Source organism: Trichosurus vulpecula, chromosome 4 (assembly GCF_011100635.1).
Source record: "Trichosurus vulpecula isolate mTriVul1 chromosome 4, mTriVul1.pri, whole genome shotgun sequence".
Lineage (NCBI taxonomy): Eukaryota > Metazoa > Chordata > Mammalia > Diprotodontia > Phalangeridae > Trichosurus > Trichosurus vulpecula.
In genome coordinates, this window is record NC_050576.1 from 77,065,943 (window position 1) to 77,080,473 (window position 14,531).

Consider the following 14,531-nt stretch of genomic DNA (forward strand, 5'->3'; position numbering starts at 1 on the left):
CATAGCCTTTCATTCAGAGATTCTACTAGATATGTATACCATGATGGTCACTGATAAAAAGGAAGTCCCCATATATACCAGGGTGTTTATAGCAGTATTTTGTATGTGTGTGGTAGCAAAGAAATGGAAATAAGGTAGATACCCATCAATTGGGGAATGGCTAAGCAAATTGTTATATGTAAATATAATGGGATAGCATTGTGCTGTAAGAAACAACAAATATGTTGGATATTGAGAAGCACAGAAATACATACATGAAATGATGCAAAGTGAAGTAAACAGAGCCAAGAAAAAAATATACACAATATCTACAAATGCAAACTGAAAGAGCAGCCACTACAAAACAATTGAAAATGACTTTTAAAATTACAAAGAACAGGCTTGACCCCAAAGAAGAGATATGAGAAGACACCTCCTCCTGCCACCCTTGTTAATTTGCAGAGATGGGAAGTCCGTGGGAATGGAACATTGCATTTATTTTTAGATTTTTTTGGTGTATTGTTTGCCTTTGCTGACATCTTTTTATCTTCTTCCTCTCTTTCTTTAAAAAAAAAGTTTTTTGTTATATGTGCTAGCTCTTTGGGAAAAGGAGAAGAAGAGATGAAGGGGGAAATTTGTTGTTGTTGAATCCTCTCAATTGTGTCTGACTCTTTGTTCCCTTATTTGGGGTTGTCTTGGCAAAGATACTAGAGTGGTTTGCTATTTCCTTCTCTCCAACTCATTTTACAGATAAGGAAGCTGAGGCAAACAGTTAAGTGACTTGCCCAGGGTCTCACAGCTAGTAAGTGTCTGAGGCCAAATTTGAACTCAGTAAGATGAGTCTTCCTGGCTTCAGCTCAGCACTCTATCCACTGTGCCACCTAGCAGCCTTGGGGAAATTTAGGTAATAGAAAATCAAAACATATCAATGAAATTTATTTTTAAAAAATAAAATACAGGCCAGTCTGGTGCTAAGAAAATGTTGTATAACTCGGTGAAGAATTTGCCCACAGTGATTGTAGGCAAAGGGCTTCTCAGCAGAATGTACACCATGCTGGTGCTGGTGCAGCAAAAGGGGGTTTGTTGAAAGTCTGACCTTAGTCAGGAGAGGGGCGTCGTTGAGATTCATGTTGTTTTGGCACTTCAATAGGTCAGAGAAGTGCACAAAGTCTTTACTGCAGTCTGGGCAGTGACAGGGCTTTTCACCAGTGTGGGTGTGACTATATCTGTGGTAGTCTGAAGGCCATGTATAAACCTTGACACAGAAAGGGCACTTAGAAGACCATTTACCTGGATGCAGGTGCTGGTCCTGCCATAGGGCTCCCTGGTGGGAACCTTCCCACACAGCTCACAGGCAAAAAGATTGGCCCCACTGCATGACCCAGTTAGACTCTGTGGCTTACTAGACTTCTTGAAAACTCTCCCGCACTGCACACACTTATAGGGCTCTTCCTTGCACTCTGCTACTTGGGTCTTTGCCTGGCTCATCCGGATGGACAAGGCTACTATAGGTTGTTATGCTGCTGCCTTGCTGGGCTTGAAGTTCAGCCACCGAGTTGGTGACTACTTCCCCTATGCCTGGATATATCAGTTGCCTCCAACCTTGGTAGCTCCTGGTGGGGAGTCTGCTGGGGATGGGTCTATACTTCCTTGAACATTGTCACGATTACTTCTCCTACTCTTACTTTACTGAAAGGAAAGATGGACAGGTCACCAGAGGCTCTGCCATGGTTTGCTGGAGTGTCTGTGCCTTCCCCAATGCAAGATGAGTCCTCACTAGTGTATAGGTTTCCTCTAGACTTGTGCTGAAGGTTACTACAAAGGACAGTCTTTACATGCTGGGCGAGGGTGTTGTCTCCCATGTATCCTTGCCTCACCTCTCCCATAGTCAGGCCTTCCACCCTGTGTCTGAAGGTAGACTATTATGTTTAGGTTCCCAGTCATACCACTGGTATTGATGAGAGAGAAAGTAACAGAAAACCTCTCCCTTAGAGAATGTGTCCATGGAAGGCAGATCTGAGCTTTCACGATTCTCTTGTGAATTGTTTATTGGGCGGTAATTATTACTACCTCCTCCCCATCGTCACTCTTACCTTACATGGTCATCTTCTTGCCTTCAGTAGCTTTGTCAGCAAAGCTTCTTCAGGGGAATTCCTGGCCTGGTCTGTCAAGGCCTGGTTTGTTTCATATTCTGTGGCAGATGGATACTCATGAAGGATGCCTGAGCCCATTCAAAAATCTGAAATGACAAGAAGAAAGAAACAGGGTAAAGAAAACTATAGTAAACATTGGATACCATGTTGGTGGTCAGAAGGGAGCTAGGCATTCACTATAGCTCTTTGTCTTCATAGGGCATCCACATTGTCCCCGTCATAAGACCACATATGGAGTGTATTTAAACCTGAGATGTCTATATAGTTATTATGACTCATATCTTTTTGGGAGACCCCAAATAGCTGTTCAACCACCAACATGGAAACAACCAATGAAGCCCAGAAAGAAAAACGCAGGGTCAGGTCCAAGGTCAGACCATGCTGTCATATAGAAGGAAGTGGTTCAATTTAAACAAAAGATTTCATGCTTCCTGTGAAATAAAAGGGCAGAAGCCCCTAAAAGATAGAACCACCTGGGGATAGCCATAGTCTATGCAGTCAGATCATGAATGAATTGCTCTGAATGCCAATAGTGAATTAAAGACTACATTGTCCCAGAGAGATAAATACAGGCTTTACCTGGGAGCTTACCCTGTTATGAAATCCCAGCCCTAAGATGTAATGTAAAGAGCCAAGAGGGTAACGGATTGGGAGAAAACAAGACCCTATTATTGTTGAATCACAAAATCTTCAAGTTGGAAGGGACTTCAGAGAGCATTGAGTCTTACCTCTGACCCAGTGCAGAAATCATTTCCAATAACAATATGCCTGACAACCTGTGCTTTTATAACCCCACCAATGAAGAACTCGTTACCCTGTGAGTTAGAGGCAGCTGAGTGGTGTCGTGGTGTACAGAGCACTAAGCCTGAACTAAGGAAAACCTGAGCTCAAGTATGGCCTTAGACACTAATTAACTGTGTGAACCTCACTTAACTTCTGTTTGCTTCAATTTCCCCAACGGTAAAGTAGGGATCATAACAGCACCCACATCGAAGAGTTCTTTTAGCATTGTGCTTGGCACATATCAGGAATGATGCTTATTCCCCTTTCTCTCCCTTAGGACCCTGGGGCTAATCTGCAGCTGTTTCAGGAACTTTGATTTTACAAATAATATGTACCATTATTATGTATGCATTATCATAATTATTATATTGTATTACAGGTATAAATCAATATGTATTTGTATTTTGTACAGATAATATGTATGCAAAACCATGTTTATATTTTTTGGTAGTGTAGAGAGAAACTAATTATAAATCAGCTAGAAGTGAAGGAGAATAAAACAAGTTTGCAGAAAATATGTCACAAGATCCAATTAAGCCTGATTATCCAAGGGATGAAACTGAAGAACAACAAGCAGATGGTAAATGAAAAAGATCTGTCAATATTTCTATAACAAATTATTTTCTTCAATAATGTATTGGAGTCATTATATTTGGGCTCTAATATCTATCACAATCCCTATTGAGGAAATAGAAATGTCAATACTAAAATAGCTAGTACGTATATGGCACTTCAAGGATTAGAAAGCACTTTACCAATATCATCTCACTCGATCCTCACAGCAACCCTGGAAGGTATCTCCATTTTGTAGACAAGGAAATTGAGGCAGACATAGGTAAAGAGACTTGCCCAGGGTCACACATCTGGAAAGTGGCTTGGCAGCACTTCAATTCAGACCCACCAACACTTTCTCCACTGTGCCTCTTGACAGTCACTTAAGAAAACAAAGATGGAAAAAGTTACTGGACTAGATTCAGTCAACACAAAGGAAGTTTATGCAGCAGGTGACACAACTGTGAAATTTGGTGCTGATAAATCTCAAGATGTCATAAAGAAAGGAAGATGCTGAGCAATTGGAAATGATTTCGATCATTGTTACTGCTCCAAACATCAAGATCTACCAACCCATAGCTTTACCTTTTCACTTCTACACATTATTTCTGATATTCTTCCTAAATTTATGAAATTTCACCCTTGATAGAAATGTGAGAAAGATTTGTGAGAAATGTGAGACAGGATTTCTCAAATTTTATACCCAGCCATGTCTTTAGTTGCACAGTTAACCAAAAGGAGCAGAGAATTCAAGATTCCACTTTGCTTATTGTTTCTTGACTATGAAAAAACTTTTGACGTGATAGATCAAAACTCAATCTTAAAAGCTTTTTCTCCTCCAATGAGGTGTTTCATACACACACACACACACACACACACACACACACATATATATATATATATATAAATCAGAAGAGAAAATTTATTCAGTGATCCTCTACTACTATCAAATAAGATATAAAATCAGGCATGCTCACCAAAGGCTCTTTTCTTCCACTATCATGGAAGACATCCACTGCAAAGGCCAAATGGAAGGAGGATTTCCCGCAGGTGATAAGGGCCATCAGATGCACCCAACTGCAGACCACTCTGCACCGATTGCTCAAGCCCTGGAGCATTTCTGTACCTCTGAAATGAGATCCTTGGTCATATTAAAAAATAAAACCTCAGAAAAACTAAGTAGAACAGCTATTGTCCAGGATATGATAAGCACTTGATGTCCAGCCTATACAGCTGGTTCATCAGTACAGATATCTCAGAAAGAAAGGACAGGTAGACAATAGTCTGGACCCTTGAACAGGAGGAAGAGAGAAGACTAGAGAGCATAAGGGAAAGTACATAATACTTTCAGTCACTCCAAGCTTTTTCCTGAAGCAAAAATGCATTCTTTTGATACCAATATTCTTACAGTGATGGCATATGGCTATATAGTATGTAATATAATATTTAAAGAATAAGAGAAGTGATAATTCCACCTGTGAGCAATAGTAAGGTTTTCTGAACTCACTAGCTTTGTAATCCTGAGCAAATCACTAAACCTCTTGCTCCTCAAGGAATGCTTTAATATTTTAAGTTACAGATGAGTTAATGATCTGCCTTGGTAGAAGGAATGTCCATACCAGGGGCTGCCTATTCCAATGGGGGGAACAATCCCACTCTGCTTGCAGGACCATGGATATACAGGGTGTCCCCAAAGTCTGGACATGTAGGAATATTGGAATATTAACAGACTTTAGCCCCTTTGACTTCTTTTTCTGTGGTATGCTAAAGGAAAAGGTATACTCAATGAAAATCACAGATGCAACACACTTGACTGAACGCATAAAGAGTAAATGTGCTAATATTGACAGCAATGTGAAGTTACTGCATTGAGTTCACATGAATCTTGCAAAACACATCAACCTTTGCATCACAAATGATGGAAATCATATTAAAGATGTCACTTGTTAATATTCCAATTAAATAAAATGTTGAAAATTTCATTCATTTCATTTCTTGAAAATATGCATTTTTACCTATGTGTCCAGACTTTAGGAATATCCTGTAGAGTAGGAGAGGATCGCAGAAGCCATCTCTTCTAACATCCTTATTTTTCAGTTGAGGAAATTGAGGCCTAGGGCTATCTATATCTTACTGTCCAATAGAGCTTTCTAGTTCCTGGCTGAGTGTGCTAGATTCATACTGGATGAAAGTCCAGTTCACATGTATGATTAATATAACATTGCTTAATTTCTCAATGGGTTGGGGAGGAGGCAGGAGGAAGGGAGAAAATTTGGAACTCAAAAGTTTTTTGAATTTATATTGAAAATAAATAAATAATAGGACTTTGTTCATATTCTTACAATCTCCTTTCAGACACAAAATATCTATATATACAAGATTCAAAGAGTTGCTAGTAAAAGCTTGATAGACTTTCTCCATTGCTTTTATCTTCAGATAAGTAGGAGAAATCATTAGGGCTTTTCTTTGAACCCATCAAATACAGGAAAGGTGTCATGGGTTTAATAGATGTGTATTGCTATCTTGGCCAGTAGAATCCCTTTTTTGAAAAAAAATTATTTTTAACATTCTTTTTAAAAAAATTTGAGTTCCAAATCTCTCCTTCCCTCCTGCCCCTCCCCTCTCTATTGAGAATTATATGTGTGAAATCATGCAAAACACGTATCCATATTAGCTATATTGCAAAAAGAAAAATAAGAAAGTCAAAAAATTATGCTTCAATCTGCACTCAGATTTTATCAGTTCTCTCTCTGGAGATGGATAGCAGTTTTCATCATGAATCTTTTGGAATTATCTTGGATTAATGTATTGATCAGAGTAACTAAGTCTTTCACAGTTGATTATCATTACAATATTGCTATTACTATATACAATGTTCTCCTAATTCTGCTCACTTCACTTTGCATCAGTTCACATAAGTCTTCCCAGGTTTTTCTGAAATCATCCTCATCATTTCTTTTAGCACTATAGTATTCCACCACAATAACATAGCACAACTTTTTTTATCAACTCCGGAGTTCTGTGTCTAAAATCATCATATAGTTCTTTCACAGTTATAGGGCAGAATGTCTTGAGTAACACCAATTTCATTCTTATTCCTCTGGTTGGATTATTTGTGGTCCACTATAGTAAACCATTAAGCAGCTCCTAGAAAGATCTGATATCTCAGCTTCATAACAATAATTCCTATTTCTGCTATTTTTCAACAATGTCCCCTCTTGAGAATAACAGTTGAATTCCTAGGGGCCATGATTCTGTTTCTTGGCCTGCATCAATTTTCAAAGACCTTCAACATATAGCACCTCTCATTTGAGGACAGCCAAGGTTCAGTCTGTCACCACAAAATTTATATTCACTGACAGCACATTCACTGGTAGAAGTCCCGAACTCTGGGACCTGGGTCACTGTATGTCCCAGATCACAGTCTCCTCTTTTATGACTATTACCAAGCCTTCCAACACACACAAGAATTATGGGATATCACAGCTATATCTACATCAGTTTTCTCAAGATGGTAGTGCACAATTTACTCATAGTTAACTATTGCAGTAACCCATCTCTGGCAGGCAATATTCAACCTACTAGAGTACAAGTGGATAACTGGAGTACAAGTATCAGTGGTTTGCTGTTTCATAGAATCACAGAACTTGAATTAAGACTTCAGTGGTCATCTAATGTAATGCATACAAGAAACCAATCCCCGCTGTAACACACAGCAAGTGGCCACCCAACCTCTTCTTGAAAACCTTCAAGGAGGGGGAATGTACCACCATCCAAGGCAGCCCATTACAGTTTGCAACAGCTCTAATTGTAAGGAATATTTTCTTGACATTAAGTCTAAGTTGGCTTTTCTGCAAATATTGTTCCTGGTTCTGTCCTCAGAAGAAAAAATGAATAAGTCTAATCCTTTCTCCACTTGATAGCCCATTAAATAGTAGAAAGACACCTATAATGTGTGTCCCCCACCTTGACTTTTCTCTTCTCCAGCCTAAACATGCCGAGTTCCTTCACCGGATCTCCATCACATTGACTCAGGACCTTTCATAATCCTGTTTTGTCTTCTTCTGGATTTGTCTAGTCAAACTTGAAAATGAACTGCATTCACATAGCCTTGGAATTAATTAGTTACAGCCTACTTCAAATCTAAGAACTTCAGTTTATTTAAGGGATAATGAATCTCACCATTAATCCTCTAGTAGAAAACACAGTAAGTTTCTGATGCAATTTATTCTCCTGGTATAAAACTACCCCAAGCCCTCTAGGCTGGAAACAGTGTGTAACTCAAAAGGCTTGCTCAAGTCCACATAATTCAATAATTTGAGGCGGTTGACTAAGTTCTTAAATGTCTGCTCACAATTCCTATACCAGTGATCTGCAAAGAATGCCAGAGGGCTCAGATCAGATTGTTTCCCTTTGCTCTTCTGCTTCCAATTCTTCTCAAACACTCCCTCTTCCGAAATGATATAAAGAGTCTTTACTGATGAAATTTCTGATAGTAATAGCCACCAAATCACAAAAAATTCTTCAGCTCTTGAAAATTTTCTTTGGCATTTTCTTAAGCAAGACAATGAGCACTTCTCTCTTCTCAGAAAGGACTCACTCTTTGTTAAGATGCCAATGTGACCTATGTACTACTTGACCAAGATTATAGATCTGGCATTTAATTGACATCTTCAGAACAGCATCTTCCAAATGGTTTAACATTAGCTCTTCCTCATACTCTTCTGAAATCTTTCCAAACATGATGAGGCTCTCTAGATACACTCACACTCCTGGGCAATTTGTGTCATCAAGCACCATTTATTCTTGAGCCACTGAAAGGTGGCAGATTATCTGAAATTCCTTTAGATATGAGTTCAAACTCATAGAATCCTGCCAGGAAGATGAAGGCAACTGTAGTAGGAGTAACATATCCTAAACATTTTCCCCCCCACACCCCTCCCCATTGAAAAACTCAAGGCTCAGCATATTGAAGTTACTTCCTCAATGCCTAAATGCCAAGAGGCTGAAATACATGACTGGTGTTCTACAATGATTAACTCAGGAAAGGAAGTCTTGTTTAGCTGAATCAACTCAAGATGTCCTCTGTGCCTGACTTTATTGAATATCCTCTTGGTCTAGTTAAGAAAAAAACCAAACTCTTTTTTTGTTAATTGTTGAATGACCCCCAGGTGTCTTATTTTACTCCAAACCTAAACTAATGGGGGACTGACCTCAGTCAGAGCCGGTTCAGAACAATAATTTTCTCCCTGCTTTGCTCTGCCATTGGAATCTGATAGTGCCCACTACACAGATCTAATGCATTTAATTTAATAGCATAACAAACTAAGTGACAAGGAAGACCTCACCTCCCTTTATGCAAAGATTATCACATAATCAGTAAGAGGAGGCACAAATAATGGAGGGTATGTAGTCAGAGAACATACATAGAGGGTACATGTGTAGGGGACATACATGTCCAGGAAACATGCATCTCTGAATAAAGTGAATGGAGGGATACACATCTAAGAAGCACATGTGACTAAGGGGAATATACCTAGGCAGGAAAATTCCTAATCCTAAAGCACTGTTAGTGGTGGAACAAACCTTTTCCTACCTTCAGTGCTGTCTCCAATTCACCTCAGGTGTGGATCTAGACAGTTGGGGTCCATACTTCCTTACAAGGCACCTCATAATGTTATCAGGCTGAAAACTGTCATCCCTGATTAACTACCCTGTGCAGTTTTCTGTTGGTACCTTCAGTGAGCTACTCCCTTCTCTCCTGTGGCATTTGCTAATCTTCAGCTGATTAGTGGACTCTTCTCCCACACAGGAGGGATTTATCAGTTCTTTTATTCATAGCCCAATTTAGCGCATTGATGATTTCAGACTCCAATCATGGAGCTAGAGAAATCCTTTGATATTTGAATTTGTCCATCTTCTTTAATCTGAACTCTTATTTGAGTTATGGTTAGAAAATTTCCTATAACTTCTGCCATACCCTGAGTACTAACCTGGATCCTTGTAAATCATCATGAGTTGTACTTAGCAATATGACAAAGAAAGTGGGTCCAGCAGTGGTGAAGTGATTCCTTTCATTCCTTATTATGCCCCCTCATTATGCCCTCATATTATGCAGATTACCTTGGGAGTAAAACTAAAAGGAGCTATACAACACCTAATAAATATTCCTTGAGTTGAATAATTGCCTGCCTGCCCAGTCAGATGGTATGATGAAAGAGTAGAAGAAAGAAAACATAGGAAATCCTAGGTTTAAAAGTAGAAGGAAGATCATTTTAGCCCAAGCTGGAAACCCAGAGAAATTAAGCAACTCCTAGAAAGATCTGATATCTCAACTTCATAACAAATTACAGACATTTCTCTAAAGATCTTGAGTTTCAAGCTCATTTTCCTCAATGGAACATCCATACCCAGAGATCATATACAGTGGAAGACTATCAACCATTCCCACCTATACCCCAATATAAATTCACACATTGGAAAAAGAAAACTATGTCACCATGTGACAGCTTCACTTAGATTCCAGTTGTGATGGCCTTTGCTTCTTTCCTGATCACCAGGAAACTGGAGTTTCTGAATGGTCATTGGACAAATGTTATGTCACTCTATTGTACACTTAGGACTACTCTTCAGGAACTCATGCTGCAGGTTCATTGCCCATGCTGTCTCCCAGGTGCATTCTTCATGCATCCTTTTCTGTCATGTCCTCTATATAACAAATGACTTTTAACATGTTCTGCTATAGCACAGTATTAAGTAACATTTTAGCAATTCCATTTATGTTACTCCCTTTAGGCTATACAGACCACACAATTTCCATACCTTTTTGCTAGTTTCAAGATGGTCACAATGCAGAGTAATGTTAAAACAAGAAATACCTGGAGAAAGCTCAGAGATATTGTGTCACAGTATGAATAGTAATGGACTTCAATTTCAGATGATAGGAAGTTTGAATCCTGACTCAACCACTGGAATCATTTGTGACTTTGGACGAGTCACTTTAACCTCTCTTGAGCCTAGTTGTCTTATCTGCAAAATGCAAGTGTTAGTCTAGATGACCTGAGATCTTTTAGACTTAAATGGGTGTTCTTATGCCACCAAGCTATTTCAAACAGGGGTTATAATACAGTAAGTTGCCCCAGAGATAGATAGTCATTTCTCTTCACTAAGGGCACCTGAATAACCACCCGTTGAGGAATGTTACAGAGGGGAATTCTATACAGCGATGGATGGGTTGGACTAAAAGAACTCCCAGGTCCTTTTGTGTTGGGACGATGATTCTGCTAGTGGCTGCAAAGGACTGGCCTTGGTTTATTTATCTGCCACAGAACCTTACACAGTGCTACACATAGGAAGTAATCAATAAGCGTTTGTTAATTGATCAATGGCTTCTCAGAGGAAGACAGACTTTACAGAAGCACCATGGGTTTGTGCACCATGTGTGCAGCTGTAGTTTTTAGAGATTGGCAACTAGCTACCAAGGGTTGTGTTTGGGAGGTGGGGTTTGGGGAAAGAGAGAATGAGATGACCCACTAGTAGTTATGATCCTGTGCTTCCCTTCTCTAGGTGAGAGCCCTATTAATATGAGCAACCAGAAAGTTTTCCCAGAACTGTACATCAGGTGGCAGCATCAGCCTTTGGATTAATCAAATCTGATTCAAAGGCAAGCATAAAAAACAAATCGTCTTTGAGCAAGGCAGTGGAAATTACAGCCTAAGCATGAACTGAACTCTTTTTAAAGGCAGATCGGTGGCTTCCTAGAATCTGAGCCATGGGGCACCAAAAGGCCAGGATACCGCAGAAATCAGTAAATATTGATTGATTTTGTTTTCCCATATAACAGTCCTCTCCTACAGTATTCTGTAGCCTAAAAGTCACCCTAACCTAATGGGTTAGTTAACAAAGTTGGGATATTAGCCCTAGGCTGCCTTAGTCTGTCAGTACATTAACACAGGATTAGTGTAGCAGATTAAGTGGTTTTCCAGAAGGGCTGTTATGGGACAAATGGATTCCAAGTGGGCTTAGGGTCAAAATATGTTCATCTGAGTGCTGGTTCTGTCATTTACAAACTTTGTGATCTTGACCAAATTATGTCACTCTGGGTCTCAGTTTCCCTATTTGTAAAAAAAAAGTTTTAAACAAGCAGGGATAGGATTTTGACCACTTGCTGACTAAGGCCTTTTCCAGCTCTAATAGTCTGTGATTTTATGAAAATTTTTCTGGTTCATAATATTTTCCCCAAAAGATCAAGAATGTAGATCAGATCTGATTCACTTAAAATGTACAATATATTATGCTAGATCCTGGATATATAAAGACAAAATGAAACAAGCTCTTCTCTCAAGAATCATCCATTCCACTGGAAAAAACAAAGAGATGTCATAGGTCAGTTCCGCCATCCTCACCTTCTTGTAACCATAATATATTATTGGGACCTGCATCCTAACGTGGGTGATGTTTTCCCATGGAGCAATATTATAATTGGGAGTTGTGTTCCTAGCAAAGTTATTCAACACTCAATGTGTAGCCCACATGTCACTCCAACTTAGGCATAATGTCCAGAAGTGGGGAAGTATTGACCTCACTATAATATACCCTAATCAAACTACATTTGGAATATTATTTTCAGCCTATGGTACCATACTCTAGGAAGGATTTTTTTTTAAGCAATAGCATATTCAGAAGAAGACCATTGGGGTAGGGTAAGGCCTTGAGTATGAACGATGTGGGGAGCAGTTGAAGGAACAGGGGAAGGGAGGAGGGTGATTAGCCTGAAGAATAGAAGACTTAAAAAGAAGTATCACAGCTTCAACTATTGTGAAAGAATGTCTAGACTCAATCATCTTTGCCTCTGTGCACAGAACTAGAATCAATTGATAGACCTTCAACCATGAATTTCATTGATCCAGAGCTGTAAGGCAGCTTAGAGGGAGAGAGGCAAATTTGGACATGATGTTGGGAAACACTTCCTACCAACTAGAGCTGTGCAAAGTAGAATGGCTGCCTTGAAAAGTAGTAGGTTCCCCTTCATTGGAAGCAAAGGCTGGATGAGCTGAATATGACACAGAAGGGATTCTTGTTTGACTAGTAGTTGGACTAAATGGCTGTTGAGTTCTCTTCTAACCCAGAAATTTGGTGATTATGTGAACTCTGGATTCATATCTTGTACAAAGGCACAGAAATAAGAGAATATAGAGAAATAATAGATAATAAAATTTAAAAAAATAATTGACTGGTAACCTCAATGGAAATAGGGAAGTTTAGAAGGATGAGTTTGCTTGGAAAAATTCTGAATTCTGTTTTGGATATGTTAAGTTGAAGATATCTAAGAGACATCCACGTGGAGATGTCCAGCAGGAATTTAGCTAAGCAGGAATAAAATTCATGAGAAAAATGAGGGTTTATATGTAAATTCAGAAATCTACAAATAAATGAAGAAAGACATTAAGAAGTAAAGATTAGGTCTTAGTTACAAAGCTTACAAAGCTAAGACTGTCTTAATATAACAAGTGCCAGTAGAGTTATATAGAAATAAGTGCTATCAGTTCATAGGGGGACAAGATGACTGGGTTAGCAATAGTCAGGTATGCTTCATAAAGGAGATGGAAATTGAATTAGACCTGGAAGAATTTAGATTAATGGAGACACTGAAGTGTCTGTCTTGATTCTCTCCCTACCATTTGTCTTCCTGGTCTTCTTCATGGGATTATAATTCTTCTTCCAGACTGTAATTATGAGTGCCCCCCCAAGATACTGTTTCTAGCCCTCTTTTCTCAACATTTTCTACCTTGGTAATTTCATTTATTCCTTTTGCTATAATAAAGACTGCTAGGTAGATGATTCCTAAGTCTATAATCCAGCACCAGTATCTTCCCTGAGCTTCATTACCCCATCTCCAACTGCCTTTCAGATATCTGCTCTAGCACTTTAAACTCAACATATCCAAAACTAAACTATTTTTCCCCTAAATCTATTCTTCCCACCTACCCTTTTTCTGTTGGCATCACTACTCAATCCACTACTCAAAACTCTCTCACACAACCCTTCATAGCCAATCAGATCCTAGATCCCAATCTATTGTTCAGATATCTCCTGCAACTGAGAGAGTAGAACAAAGAAGGTAAAGAAAGAAAGGGCTCTCCCTTTTCCTTAGATTGAAACTGCCTCTGTCTCCAGCCCCTCTCCACCATGCTGAGAGTCTCTAGCAACTAACTATATGAGCAAAGATTTAGAGCCAGAGTCACCCAATCCAGCCCACTTTCATTCTACAGATGGGCAAACCTAGTCTCAAGGCTAAGTGACTTGCTCAAGGTCACACAGGTTGTCAGTGGCAGAGCCTTCTAACTTCAAATTTGTTGTTTCTGCTAAACCATGATGTTTATCTTCATCTTTCTGTGTAGATTAATAGAAGGAAATGAAAGCATTCATTTCAAGCTGTGCAATGAAATTCTGGTTGGAAGCCTTAGCTGTTTTGGAAGACATTTCTTAGTTCATCAATAAAGAATACCTTGTCAACATCTTTGGAAAAAGGTTGTTCAAGTTGTTTCATTGTTCAGGAAACCTTACATTATCTCTAGCACAGTATTCATTCTCTTCTAAACTCTGCATCTGGCTTCTGAGCCCATCACAGAACTGAAATTGCTTTATGAATTATCTCTTAATTGTCTCATTTAATGACCTTTCCTCAGTCTCTCCAAAACATTTGATGCCATTGACTACCCAGCTTCTCCTTAATATTCTTCTCTAGGTTTTCATGGAACTACTCTCTCTTGCTTCTTCTCCTATATTGCCTGATGACTCCTCAGTCTACTTTCCTGGTTCTTCATCCTCGTCATGCCTACTATGTGTGTGTGTCAAGGTTCTGTCATAGGCTCTCTTTATCTCCAGACTCTGTTAGTGATTCAGTTAGCTTCCATGGCTTCAGTTTTAATCTCTTTGTACCTTATTCCAAGCTCTATGTATCCAGCTATAAGCTCTCTCCTGAACCCCCATTCAACATCATGTACTCCTTGTTGAACATTTCAAACAAGTCACAGTCACTTCAAATTCAACAGGCAACAAAAC